The following is a 12,276-nucleotide window of genomic DNA, read 5'->3' on the forward strand; positions in this document are numbered from 1 at the left end:
ATCCCAAGTGTCCCTGAGCACAGAAACAGCCCCAGCACAGCTGAACACGGGGGGACCCCTCACCCTGGGCTCAAGGAGATGGGAGGCCACTGACACAGGAAACAGAGATGCAAATGAAAATTCAGAATTTCAGAAACATATCATGTGCTTAAACAGGTGGAGGGGAGAACAGAAATATATACAGATTATTTAGCAATTTTGTAAAAGTAAAGAAACCACTTCTACCAGAACACATAGGAGTGTAACTTGTTAGGTAGGACCAATTACCAAAATACTTTGGAATTTAGTTGCTAGGTAAAGGCCATAAAGATAAAATGTATATTGTTAAAACTCAGCAAAGTGTGACTTAGGTATTATGAAAACCCGATAGAGCAGAACCAGTTGATTAAGAAACCAGCAAGAACCAGGCTCCTGGTTTTGGCCCAGGACAAAGTGACCTGGGAATCAGCCAAACCTTCTCTGCACCTGCTCAGAGATGGAGTTCAAAGAGAAAACACCGAGGAAGACTTCTTACTTCATCAGAAGAGCCCTGCCCCCAACCACCAGAAGGAGCAGCATCAGGAAAGACTAATTGTAATACAAAGTGCAAGAAGGTTGAGAATGGGTGGGCAGGGAGGTGCAGCTTTGTGGGATCTAAGCGTATTTAAACCTGAAACTGTCTCCACCAGGTATGCATAATTAATGGAAATATCCCATATGCATCCCAGCTAGAATAAAACAAACCTGCTTTACAATTTCTAATTGTGTAGTCCTTATTCTGCAAATCACTGGCACGGACACAAGGGGATGCAGGTGGCAGCCAGGCCTCCTGAGCCACCAACGCCTACAAAAGGACACGGAATGAGGGCACTGAGAACAATCCCAAAACCAAAGAGCACCCAGGAAGGAAAAACAGAGTCAGTGAGGGAATCTGCTTGGAGATAGGGCCAGGGACTTGGAGATAAGGAAGGAACGGGAGAAAGCATCAGTTTCAGAAAATGTTACCAATTGACACGGACTGCTGCTCAGACAAGGTCCTGCGAAATTCCTGAACATCGAGAAGAAGAACAAAGAGTGAACACAGCCATGAATATCGGATGTTAGACAAAAGGGGGGTGCAGATTAACGAGGACATGCAGGAGGAGGATCGGGAAGTCTGAACTTTCCAAGGACCTTCGTCACTGGGCATAGGGACAGGAAGATGCAGAAGGGAAAATTCGGATTAAAAGGAGGCTGCGTACTCCAACAATTGCGGAGACCCCACGGCAAATGCCGCAAGGCCTCTCCCTTTGTTCAGCAATAAAGTCACTTTGACAGGACTCCTCCGTCTCCTTTGGCCACACAAACCTCTGGCGGCGGGAATTTTCCCGCTCACTCCCGGCCACACGGCAGCCACCTCCGTCCTACCCACACGAACCGGGACGAGGCAGCGCCGCTCCGGGCCCGGCTCCTGCCCAGGCCCCGGCGGGAAGGAGAGCGCGGGCAGCCGCTCCCGCAGCGCCCTCAGGCCACGGCCAACACGGCGCCCACACGGCACAAGGAAGCCGCCACAGCCCCCTGCCGCCCCCTACGCCCGCAGCCATGGCCCAGCCCCGCCAGAAGCCAGCGCGGCTCCCACCTGCGCTGGGGCCGCCTCCGAGCTCCGCCGCCGCCTCACCGGGCTCCGGCCGCTGCCGCCGCTCCCGGGCCCGCACACGCGCTCCGCCAATGGCGCCTCTGCTGCCACACGGCCCACCGGGGGGCGGGCCCGGCCCCGGCCTGCTCCCCGCTCTGCCCAATCAGCGCCGCACAACCACGACTGACGCCACCATCAGCCAATCGCACACAGCCAGCCCCGGGCTCTGCACACGGCCCAGCCTCGGCCCGCGCTCTCAGCGCCCCCCGGGCTGTGTGAGGGGAAAGGCGGAGATGAGGAACAGCCCTGGCACGGGCCCGGGCCCGAGGCGGCATCGAGCTGCAAACACCAACAAAGTTCTCCGCACCTTCCGGCCCGCTTTCCCAGCGCTGCGTGTTCGCTGCCACCGGCTCCGAGCAAAGCCGTCAGTTCTCCTAGCCCTAATTCGGAGCATCCGTGCATGGCCTTGATTTCACCCAAAAAGGGAAAACCCCCCCAATCCCCTCCGGCCGTGTGAAGGAGGGGGAGATTTGTGGCAGAAAACTCCCAAAGTCGTTTTCCCTCAAAATTTGGAAGAATAAACCATCCGAAGTGAGGTGGGGCCCCCCACCCATCCTGGGGGTTCGGTTCCTCCCCTTTCTCCGCCGGGAACAGCGCCGGGACTGGGGGGCCCGAGCGGAACTGGGGGGGCACAGGGGGATCCCCAGTACTGGGGGGGTCCTTTGGGGCTCTGTCCTGTCCCCCTCCTGTCCATTATCACCTGGGAACTCCCGTTATCACCAGGTACTCTCCCCAATTTCTTGTTTACCTCCCATTCACTGCTCCCCCTTCATCGACCCCTTCCACAGCGCCTGGACACCCCGATCCATTACCCCCCCCCCAATGCGCCAGGACCCTCCACTCACCGCCACTCACCCACCCCCCCCATCACTTCTCCCCCTCCTCCACTCACCAGGACCCCCACTCACCACGGTTGCCCCTCGATACCCTCCGGACCCCCCCCATTGATTGAACTCACCCCGGAACGTCCCCAGCCTCTCCCCCTCGGTCCCCACGGGGCCGCCTCTGCGCGGAGCCTGTCAATCAACGCCGATCGGGGATTCGCGGGGCGGGGCCGCGCTCTGCGGCCAATGGAAAGCGGCGGAGCAGGGAGGGGGCGGGGATTGGGAGATGCGCGGACACAGGGGCGTGGAAAAGAGGCCTCCTCACGAGAGGCGACCAATGGGGAGAGGAGGGGGCGTGGCCTGAGGTTGGTGGGGAAGGGCGGGGAAGGAACAGGGTGGTGGGAAAAGGGGCGGGACGTGAATGGAAACAAAACCCGAGGGTTCCTGGGAGGGTGATAAAGTGGGCGGGGAAAGGGGCGGGGAAGGGGCGGGGCCATGAACGGGAAGGTGGGAAGGGGGGACAGAGGGACCCTTAGGAGACATCGGGGGTGTTTGGGGGACCCGGGGGTCCTGAATGATCTGAAATCCTGCTGAGTCCCAAGGAATGGTCCCAAATCCCGGATCCCGAGCCACCTTAAATTCCAGATCCCAAATCCTGCTGGATCCTGAGGAATGATCCCAAATGACCTCTAATCCTGCATCCCTAAAAATCCCAAAATTACATCAAATCCTGGATCCACAATGATCCCAAATCCTGCTGTCCAGGTGATCTCAAATCCCAAGTCCTGGATCCCAAAAAACCCCAGATGCCAAATGCTGCTGGATACCCCAAATCCAATCCTCAAAGATTTCCAATCCTGGATCCCCAAACAATCCCAAATCCCACACCCCAAATGCTGCTGCATCCCCAAAAACAATCCCAAAAAAACAATTCCAAATCAAGATCCTGGCAGGGGGCATCAGAGCCCAGGAAGGAGGGGGGTGGGGTGTGAGAGGGCCCTGAGGGGGTCATTGGGGTCAGCAGGGGAAATGGAGACCTATGGGATCAATCCAGGCCCCAAAAGGGTCCCTGAGGTCCTGGCAGGATAAATCCTGCCCCTTGGAGGTAAATCAGCGCGGCTGTGCTGGGGCAGCTGGAGGAGGTGACGCTGACACTGGGAATCTTGGTGGCTGCTGTCACCTGGGATGGGGAGGTGATGCTGTGGGGGACGCAGGGACAGGGGTTCCCAACGCCACCCAGACACTTGGGGACATCGCAGTGGCCTTGGGGACATTGGGGGAGGGGCACGAGGAGGCAGTGCAGAGGCTGGAGGTGGCTCTGGGTGTGCTGGTGGGCAGGGGCAGGGACAGGGTCGGGACACAGGGGTGTCACCGTCACCGCCGGGACATGGGGACACCCCGCAGGACATTGGGTCCTTGGGTACACCCCTGTGTTCTTCCCTTGGGGACACCGGGGCCACCCTGACGTGCCCTGTCACCTTTCGTGTGACCACGATGTCCCCGCAGTGTCCCCAGTAGGACCCCACTGGTTCCCTAGTGTCCCCAACAGGACATTTGGGAGGTACTTGGGCATTGTTGGGAACATGGGGGGGACATCAGGGCCTGTTGGGGACACTCTGGGGACATTGGGGACCTCGTGGTGGCCCTGCAGGTGGGGGGCGGGACCAGGGTGGTGACATCACCTCTTCCTGTTTCCTGCCAGCCATGCCACATTCCCACGTGTCCGTGACTGTCACTGGGTCCTGTTCGCCCGCCAGGCCCATGCTCATGTGACAGCCACGGCCAGTGCCTGGAGGGACTCGGTGGCCTCACTCATGGAGAGCTGGGACCGTCTGGCTGGGGAGGCCACCGAACTCCACGACAAGTGGGAAAATGCATACACCAAGAGTGGACAGTGGCCGGAGGAGGCCCTGAGGCTCCTGGTGCACTTGATGTGACAAAGCCACCGTGTTCCCCTGGGAGCTGCTGTGCTGGCTCAGGGAGGCCACCCTGGAGGAGACAAGGGAGGCATCCTCTGATGTCCCCATGGCCTTGGTGGCCTCAGTGGCTGAGGCTGAGCAGCTGTGGGAGGCCAGCACCCGCCTGACCACGCATCACCTGCTGGGGACACTTGGGGACATCCACGCCCTCCTTGTGAGTCCCCATGACAGCCCCGGTGGCCACGCAGTGGCCGAGCCGTGCCAAAGAGCCATCAAGGACATCCTGAGGCTGCTGCAGGAAAAGCGACATCCCATCATGGGGACAGTGATGCCATTGGGGACATCGCTGGTGTCATGGATCCTTTCCTCTCTCCCTGCATGGTGTTTGAGACAAATTTGGGAATTTTCTGGGAATTTTCATCGAAACTGTCCCAAATCCTGATGGAAATTCTTGGGGTGATGTCACTGAGGACACTCAGGGACACACAAGGACATGCAGGGACACTCAAGAATACTCAGGGAAAGTTGGGGACACGCAACGATGTGGGTGCAGGGGTTGGATATGCCCCCTCGGTGCCTTGCAGGAGAGGCAGTAGACCCGGGTTATAAATGAAAAGATAAATGACAATATTAATGACAATATAAATGCCAATAAAATATTGGCTTTTGCATTCATGTACCAGCTTATGCACCTTGCTACGGATCACAACGATTTCAATGTGGTACAATTTATAATTCCTTTGACCTGCTTTTTGGTATAACATATTCTATCAGTTGATGTGTGCACTATACTGCCTCTTGAAATGGCAGCATAATAAATGGATATTATATCACAGGCCTTAGAGAAATATTAAAATAGAGACTGCAAAATACTAAAATGCTTTTATATTATAACTATTATAACTAACTTTTACATTATAACTAACTCAGTGAATGCTGTTGTCTTAGTTTGAAAGACATTTGTCTGCCAGGGAAAGCTGAAGCCTCCCTTGGATTGGAGAACTGAAACTCCCTCCCTCTGAATTATTGTAATTTTGACAATTAAGGGTCTATCAGGCAGAGCTTTTGAAAAGAACAAGGCTTATGCCTATATTAATATTCAGCTCTTTATTAAAGTGATCAGATCTTTATTAAAGTCATCATCTGGATGGTAGGGTCCGACAGGCTGCTGTAGCAATCCGAAGGAGCAGGTGCTGTCCCAGTTCATCACTGCACTGTGAACCCTAGGTGTCCTTGTCCCCATGGGAACAGCTAGAAGCTCTCTCTAGAGAGCTCTCTGTCTTCTGTCATCCATCAGAAGACAGAGCAGTGGAGGTCTGTCACTGAAGTGCAAAGCGGCAGACCTCGAGAGTTTCCCGCTCTCTGTCTCTGTCCTTCGAGCTGGCCCAGTCCCCACGCCCATAGATCATGGTGAGTTCTCAAACCAGGCCAGGGGGGTGCATTCACCTCCTCCTCGGCGAGAGCATTACCTGGATCTTTCACCGTGTCCAGTCTTCCATTTTGGGGTGCCTTTCATCCCCAAAGAACTCTCTCCCAGCGTGCTGTGTGTTTGTCTTATTTGCATATGCCCTCCTCAAGTAGGCAGCATCGGGGGAGGAACTAGGTAAACTCCGATTATGGTAGGCACAGCTAGGACAATCACCTTGCTTTTACCATGCTAATGCAGGAATGCAGGACGGGCAGGGTGGCTGCCCAGCCCTGCCAGGGACAGGGGTCGCCTGTCTCTGAGGTGCCGGTGCCCCGGTGCCTCCCACTGCCCCCTCCAGAGCCCCACAGAACCACGCTCGGCAATCTCCCCCGGCTCCCAGCCAGCCGGCGGGGCCGCCGCTTCCCGGGGAGAGGGGCTGTGACACCAGCAGCTGCAGTGGCTCCGGGCAGCCGCCAAGGCATCCCCCCAGGGCAGGGCCCCACCTGTAGCGACAGGGCTCCGGCAGCGGATCCGTCAGGGCTGGGGACGGTGGCAGCCATCTCAAGAGTTCTGGAGACATAACCCCGCCACATCTTGGGCTACAGCAGCTACACAGGGGCAGCGAGCCACACTCGCTGAGAATTCGTTCATAACAGTATGGGGATAGGAATAACAGTTCCTTACTCATATGTGTAACAAGGCAAAGCAAACAACACCAACTTCAGCACTGATGATAAACAGAACCAGGAACCTCGAGGGGCTTTACTTGACAAAGCCCGGGGCAGTTTGATCTCGAAGTCCCTGCAGAACTCTGAGAGCACCAAGCAGGTGGAAAATCCTGGGCTGGTGGATGAGATATATCAGAAGCTCCGCGCTGGTAGCTGGAACTGCGGGATGTTCTAGCAGGCGGGGAATACAGAGTTACAGCGTAGCAAAAAGACTCAGAGCAGCCCTGAAGAAAAGTGAGGGTGGGCCAGTGACGGCCCCAGTCAGGCAAGGCAGGAGATGGTGACCTCAGAATTCCTGGGCACAGGAGCAGATGGTGGTGGATCCCTAGGTAGGACTGAGCTTTAATGGTGACAGGGAATTTTCCCTGCAGGAAGCAACAGCTCGGCCATCCTCCTTCCAATGCCCAGAGCGAGAGAGAACACAGCTGCCCCCAGCCCCGTCCTTTACCTGCCCCCAAGACTCTCAGTATCTTCCCACTCTGAGAGAAAACTGCCCGAGACAAAAGAAGTGTAGCCAGGTGCTACAGTCCTCTCCTTTGGTCACTTTGATCTTTTTAGGTGCCCCTAAGTACCCAGTAGTTAGTTTCCTAGCAACCTATGGGGAAAAATTCTATAAGGTAAAAACAAACAAATCTAACCCTCAACAGGCTACCATACAGTATTTCATAGGGACTGATGTTGTGAAAAATGTGAATTTCAGCTGGAACATCTGGAATCTCATATGGCTGCCATACAGTATTTCATAGGGACTGATGTTCTCCCTCCACCCAGGATGTTTACAGATTCCCAGCAAAGCCATAGGCAAGGCTTGAATCTGTAGCAAGAGCAGGATGACTTATAGAATAAAGGTTGAGCTATCCCAAACTAGGCCTTAGATTTGGGCCTGCAAGGCCTCAGATTTTGGCCTGCCTAGAAGTAGGTAGACCTGTGGCGCAGTTAGAAATTCACTTAAAGTGTGTACATGCTTTAGCTATGATAGTTAGGATGGAAATACGGTAGCTGCCTGAAATTGTGATAGCTTACATTTTTGTTCACGCTGAATGCCAATAGAAATGCACCTGCTACTGTAAACTATTCTGTACCATATAAAACCAGTCATTTCGTGAATAAAGAGGAGAACGTATGTTATTAACCATATTGGTTGGACCTGCGTTTGCTCCGTCTCCAAACTCCAATATCAGAGTCCCTATCTTCAACCGGTGCCTGATATAGGGACCTGTTTTTGCTTTTTATTTTTGCTTTAAGGCAGATACGTTTCAATAAGGATTTTATTTTGATTTTTAAACTTTTCATCTAAACACGGATCTCACCTAAACGCGGTGAAAGTCCCTGCCGTTTAGAGTTTGTTTTGTGTATTTGGATTCGGTCTGAACAATTGACTGAACGAGACACATGAACATTCCCTGAGCTCACAGGGCTGGGGTTTTGGAGAGCGCTTGTCGCCTGATTTCACCTGGAGGGGAACAGCAACACGCGGTGGAAGAAAGAGGTAAGCAACGGCTGCAAGTTAGAACAAAGGATTTTAAAATCATGGAAAAAGACTATCGCACGGCATGGCACCTCTTAGCTACAATTGCCTCTAAGAGGGGCGAAAACATAAAAGAAACTGATATGGGACAGTTAACCCTATGGGTTCGGAAAAAAGGGAAGTTAAACCAGCCATCGCTTCTCTTTAGTGAAGCAGGATGGAAGGAAATAGGTGAATTATTATGGGACTCTGTTGTTTCTCAAAGAAAAGAAGCAAAGAATTGTTCAGAGTTAGGCGTGATTTGGAAAAAAGTGATAAATACCTTGCAAACATTCGCTGAAAACGCAGAGCCGCAATTTTAGTTTTGGAAAAAACAACTCCCTTTCCCTCTTACCCTGGAGTCTCCCTCTCTGAGCCAAAAGAGCTGGAAAAACCATCTAAAGTAGCCAGGTCCTTCGGTATAAATTCCATGCATCCCTTAAGTGAGAATGCAGCTCTGCTTTGCCCCTCTCTGCGCAGAATAGTGGATGTAGATAGCCATGTGGTCTGAATGCAGTAAGTGCTTTCGCCAGCGCCTGGGGAGAATGAAAGCAAACAGGAAACGGCTCGGCCACCGGACTCAGGGGCGTGGTGAAAGATGAGGAGGCAGGCGGGGCCGAAGGCAGAGCGGGGCGGGTAAAAGTGACGCAGCAAGGAGGCAGAGTTCGGGGCGGTGCTGAGAGCGGGGCGGTGTCAGCCTTCTCCTCGCTGGAAAAGGAGCTGACATCATCGGCACATGTGATCACAACAAACATGGCTGTGCCCCATGGCAGCCTTCGAGAACTCAGATCCAGCTCGATCTAAGACCCCTGCACCCTCACAGCCTGCATCAATGCAATTTGTCACCCTATCACTACTTTTCGACACGGGCGTGAACACTTCCACTATAAATCAACTGCACTGGCTGCCTAGTTGGTCCCTGCGATCTCCCTACACCCACGTTGTGGGGGTGGGTGGCATGAGTGTCCTCTCAATGAGCGCAGACCCTGTCTGTATCATCTTTGAAGACAATCAAGTCGTTGTGACTCAACCCTATGTTATGCCAGTGCCCAAAGAGCTTCCAGGATTGTTAGGGAGATGGTGAAAACATACAGTGAAGCAGACACACTTCAGCTTGATAAGATCCTCCAAGCCCAAAACGAAGGAATTCTCACAGCACTTCAACAAGTGCTTCAACAGAACAGCAGGTGGATGTCAGAGTCTAGAACATCCCTCTGGTCACCCTGGAGGGTTTGGAGACCGGACAGGGGGGTCTGGGATCTGTACAAGGGGGTCAGCCAGCCTCACACAGAGCCCAGGAGGACACTGTCTCTGATCCCTGTCCATGGGAGTGAATGCCCATATTGTATGAAGAATCACAAGATGAGAGAATTCAAAATAAGTAGTATTTAGTTTATCATAGAATGTAAATGTAGAATCTAGGATTTTTAGTATATGGGGTTGAAGAGACAAGATGGAGGAATTGGGGAGTGGCCCCTGTGCTCCTTGTTCTTGCTCTCATCCCCCATCTTTTGCTGAGTTGGATTTTAGAGACTGGTTTAGAGTAGAAACGACATGTTAACATAGGTAGTAGGCATTGGTAAAATTTTGTAAACAAAAAGTACATTTTGGACTGTGGTTGTGTCAGGGGTACCGTACATAAGGTGCGGGGCTCTCTGATCTGCCCAGTCCGCCGTGTGTCCTGCTCTGCTGGGGATGCCTTGCAGAGCAGAGAAAGAACTAAGATAATGTACCCTGCCAGGGAGGCCTGGTAGAGCTGAGAAAGAACTGAGATAATGAAGAATAAACAGCCTTGGAAACATGCACTGGCGGACTCAGCTTGTCGTCTCTAGCTCCGGTGTGAAACACTTAGGGCAAAGAGAAGATGAAAAACCTTATTACCTCGGGGAACAGCAACCCCAGGAAACTCCCAGGGAACAGCAACCTTGGGAGAAAACTTTATTACCTCGGGGAACAGCAACCCCGAGGAGAATCTCAGGGAAGAGACCCTGAGAAGTGGACATTGCAAGAAAAGACCAGAAGAAGAAAATACAATCATTCGTCCCTCTGTTGTGGAGCAATCCATCATTGTGTGGGAAACAAAATGTGAGAAAGGGACATTCTACCATAAAGAAGATAAAAGAGAAAATTAAATAGAAATGAGCTTTTAGCCAGAGTTATTCATTGTGTTTGAGTTATGTTTCTATGTTTTGATGTTGTTAAGATTCATTTTTGTGTGGTTTAGTTTGAGTTTGAGTTACATATTGTTAAATATATAATTTTAAAGTTTATTTTTAAGATTTGGGCCCTGATGAGTTTAAGTTTATATTTAAGTTTCAAGAAGTTTAATTAGTAATGAATTTATATTTTATTGATTTGCTGCATATAGATTTTATAAGATTACTGTAAGTTGTAAATTTTTATTAAGATTTGTTTGCGTTGGATTTAAGTGTTAATTGATTTAAAAGGTGATTTACAATTTATAAAAGGTATGTTTGTTTAATTTGCAAAATTTAGTTATTTCTCTTTAAAAATGAAACCATTTTAATTGAAATGATTATGATTATGATTATTCATAAATAAGATTTGATGAGAAGATACAATTTGTTAGATTTTTGATTTTATTGTTAGTTTTGAAATGTTTTAGTCTTTTGTGTTTCATTTTGAATTCATAAGTGTATGAGAGTCTTGAAATACAATTTGTTGACATGTTAAGTATTGATATATTGATTATATAGTATGAAAATATATATATAAATTGATAGCACTTGTAAGTTGATATTACAGTTAAGTTTTTATGCTTTGTCATTTGTTTATAGGGTTTTTGAAAAGGCATTTGTCATTTTGAATTTTTCTATATATTTTTTAGCCATTTAAGTATTTTGTAAATGCTGTTGTTAAAAAATGTAGTTGCATTGTTAAGTGCAAGTCAGAATTTTCTTTTAAGCTTCATTTTAAGTACTTTTTTTTTGGTATGAAGATATTATAACAGTTTGTTGTATGTTAGGCATTTTGTGTTCATTGTTGTTAGAGGTTTTATTTAAAAGATATACTAAAGAGCATCACTCCAATTTAAAGTTTGGGTCCTGGCCAGACTCTGATTTTAACTTGGACGGATGTTGTTTGCCAACAAAGCCCAGAGGTTTCTGCTCCAAAAAATAATATGCAAGTTATCTTGACTTGGCAATTTGATCCTATTAATATAACAGCTGAATCAACTTTGAGGTGAAACTTGATATCCCTGTTGTCCAGGAAAGGGTATCAGGATCTTCACTGAAGGAAAGTGTTTCAGCAGTTTGCAGTCTCTGAGGTGATGGCAAAAATGATTTGATAATCACATTTCACTTTCATTGGTATGCAAGAACATCTGTTTTGTTCCCTTGCCTTTGAGAATGCCAACTCACATACCAGGACTGTTTTAGCTTCCCTTCTACAAAGCTGTGGAGTTGATGAGATGCGAGTAAAAGCTGCCAGAGCTGAACGAGACAACGAGACAGCAGCATTTACCGCAGGCATGCAAGATGCCATAGAGCAACAGGGACACATCATTGCAGCTGCGTTAACAGAAGGTAACCTCGACTATCCCAGTAACAACAGAGAAGCCTGCAGTCATGAGACATCACCAGACAGTGAAGAAGAAGAGACCGCAGATGATTTTGGGACTTTAAATTTGGAACATGTGTATAGATGAACGGCGGGGACAAAATACTGTGCTTTTATCTTTGTGCTTTTAATGGCTGGGATCTTGGGGTTTTTCTGGGTAAATCGAATTGTGCTTTGCTTGTAACAGTGTATGCAAAAGTAGCTAGCCATGCTACAGACCCAGTTTGGATAGCTCAAGTGAAAAACCGGCAAATGTAGCAAGAGCAGGATGACTTATAGAATAAAGGTTGAGCTATCCCAAACTAGGCCTTAGATTTGGGCCTCCAAGGCCTCAGATTTTGGCCTGCCTAGAAGTAGATAAACCTGTGGCGCAGTTAGAAATTCACGTAAGGTGTGTACATGCTTTAGCTATGATAGATAGGATGGAAATACGGTCGCTGCCTTAAACTGAAATAGCTTACATTTTTGTTCACACTAAATGCCAATAGAAATGCACCTGCTACTGTAAACTATTCTGTACTGTATAAAACCAGCAGTTTCGTGAATACAGAGGAGAACCTTTGTTATTAATCACATTGATTGGACGTGCGTTTGCTCCGTCTCCAAACTCCAATATCAGACTCTCTAATCTTTATGCCAGGGTCTCCCAGCGCA

At 49.9% G+C, this 12,276-nt stretch overlaps 1 protein-coding gene across 3 annotated transcripts in view; it reads right to left on the reverse strand.

Annotated features, from left to right (window-relative positions):
• Nucleotides 1–12,276, reverse strand: part of LOC134565370 (zinc finger protein OZF-like) — a 270,401-nt gene that overhangs the window by 166,537 nt on the left and 91,588 nt on the right. The gene's annotated exons all lie outside the window — the stretch shown is intronic.

Source organism: Prinia subflava, unplaced genomic scaffold (assembly GCF_021018805.1).
Source record: "Prinia subflava isolate CZ2003 ecotype Zambia unplaced genomic scaffold, Cam_Psub_1.2 scaffold_47_NEW, whole genome shotgun sequence".
Taxonomy (NCBI): Eukaryota; Metazoa; Chordata; class Aves; order Passeriformes; family Cisticolidae; genus Prinia; species Prinia subflava.